Source organism: Schistocerca piceifrons, unplaced genomic scaffold, assembly GCF_021461385.2.
Source record: "Schistocerca piceifrons isolate TAMUIC-IGC-003096 unplaced genomic scaffold, iqSchPice1.1 HiC_scaffold_790, whole genome shotgun sequence".
Classification (NCBI taxonomy): Eukaryota; Metazoa; Arthropoda; class Insecta; order Orthoptera; family Acrididae; genus Schistocerca; species Schistocerca piceifrons.
In genome coordinates, this window is record NW_025729048.1 from 72,501 (window position 1) to 75,000 (window position 2,500).

A 2,500-nucleotide genomic window follows, 5' to 3' on the forward strand; every position below is an offset into this window, starting at 1 on the left:
GCGAGGACCTACTTTGGCCGCACGGCGCCGCGCGCAGGGTGCGCCGGCGCGCAGCTGCGACGCCTGCCGCGTCCGTCGGCCGGCGCGCCTGCCACTGGCCGCCCCCACCAGCCGGCTGTAGCGCGTGCGCCCACGCACCGCGCGGCCAGCACGCCGGGAGGCGCCCCCTCACCGGCCGGGGACGGTCCCACCCAGCCACCGCCGCGTATCGCTTCACACCCAGATGCCGTTCAGTTTCGTCGGCATGGTGGGTATCGCTGGAACAACCGGTTAGTACCTCAACCTATCGTCGCCATCACCGATTCACCCCTAGCGAGAACAACCGCACCACAACAGGTTACCATTTGTTCATTTGCGTAACTTCACCAGAAAACGCAGGCGTCCATCGCCATTTGCAACTTCAACGATTATTGCATGCCTGTGTCAGGTGTCACGCCACACTACGTCTGCCCACATACACGCAACAAAATGTGCACGCCTAGACAATACGTGGAAGGTGGCCCCCGTACGTATGCGATGTCCATTGCTCGAACGACTGTCAACCGGCCTCTGTAGCATGTCGCAGATATGGAACGCGGTGCACCATGCCATCACGGTGTGTGAGGAGAGACGACTAGGTCCGAATACATCAACAGACAGCTCATGCTGATCGCCATCCACGGCGTCCGTTCCTCCCACACGTCTCTATGGCGTACCACACTGCAATCCAGCTCTCATAGGGAGACGACACGTAGCTGCGTGCACAATATTTGCACTGTATGGTCCGCCGTTTTTGGGCGCAGTCGTTGTGCGGTCACACATGTGCCACGATGTATCATTCAGTACATAAGGACGAATGTGCAGTACAGATTGTGGTTCACGCGTACGACATCAGCGGACAGTTGACACAGGCCGCACCACAACGTAGCCTGAGTACGTCGCATGCGAAGGGCATTGAACATGCAAACTTCTCACCAACCAGCTTGCGAAGGCAGGGGGCAAGGTGGGGACGTGGGGAGGGGCGGCATGTACGTCCTGCTGCCATCCACATTACAGTGTACAGCAGGAGCATGTGGAAAGTGAGCAAGACTTGCAAGGTGTTTAACATGAAGCGATACACAGGGGTGCGGGCAGTGCGAGTAGCGAACTATATTGCGAGGGTTGCGGGTGGGCAACACTACAGTAATTGAACGAGTCGTATAACAATTACAGAGCAGGTTTAGGCGACAACGTGGGTTACGTTAAGGCGACAACATGGGTTAGGTTAAGGCACAACATGGGTTAGGTTAAGGCACAACATGGGTTAGGTTAAGGCACAACATGGGTTAGGTTAAGGCACAACATGGGTTAGGTTAAGGCACAACATGGGTTAGGTTAAGGCACAACATGGGTTAGGTTAAGGCACAACATGGGTTAGGTTAAGGCACAACATGGGTTAGGTTGAGGCACAACATGGGTTAGGTTAAGGCACAACATGGGTTAGGTTGAGGCACAACATGGGTTAGGTTGAGGCACAACATGGGTTAGGTTGAGGCACAACATGGGTTAGGTTAAGGTACAACATGGGTTAGGTTAAGGTACAACATGGGTTAGGTTAAGGTACAACATGGGTTAGGTTAAGGTACAACATGGGTTAGGTTAAGGTACAACATGGGTTAGGTTAAGGTACAACATGGGTTAGGTTAAGGTACAACATAGGTTAGGTTAAGGTACAACATAGGTTAGGTTAAGGTACAACATAGGTTAGGTTAAGGTACAACATAGGTTAGGTTAAGGTACAACATAGGTTAGGTTAAGGTACAACATAGGTTAGGTTAAGGTACAACATAGGTTAGGTTAGGTTAGGTTAGGTTACACGTTGTTGTACGGAAAGGTGTAGGGGGGGGGGGGGGCGGGGGCGGCAGGTTCGTTGATAGTGATTATAGTAAGTGAATGCTTGTGACATGATCAGATTTGTCACGTCAGGATGCACCTTTGGCTTATTAGAGGCGGCGCTCCAATTCTATGCTTGTGTGAGACCTGTGTCTTTGACTCATGTCATTGTTTGTGCGCTGTGACAGGAGGTACTATTGTGATGTTGGGTGCACCGTTGTATAGGACATGTGTGGGTGTTGGTGCCTGGTCTGCGCAATGGTGGATGTCGAAAGGCTGGGATATTGTATTTTCCGCACGGACCTCCTGGTCTGGTTGTGATAGTGTGGATTGTGTAATGTGGCGGAGAAGATGCACTGGATGTTGTTCCATGCTGGTGCTTACATATTGTATGTGCGCCTGTTAGAAGCAGAGAGTGGTGCGTGATCAGAGTGTCTGGCTGACGTGTGGTTCCCATTTTGGGCAGACTCTTTCAGCATGTATACGGACAGTTGTGTATATTTGCTGTAGTTTGATGGCTCTGCATTGATTACTAATCAGCGCCGTGTGTACGGGTAATCTGGTTCCAGTCCAAAATGTTCCATCTGTGTACATTAGTGACAAAGACTCCCCCCATGCAGTGGGGCTCGGTCTGTTATAACTCTTCCGC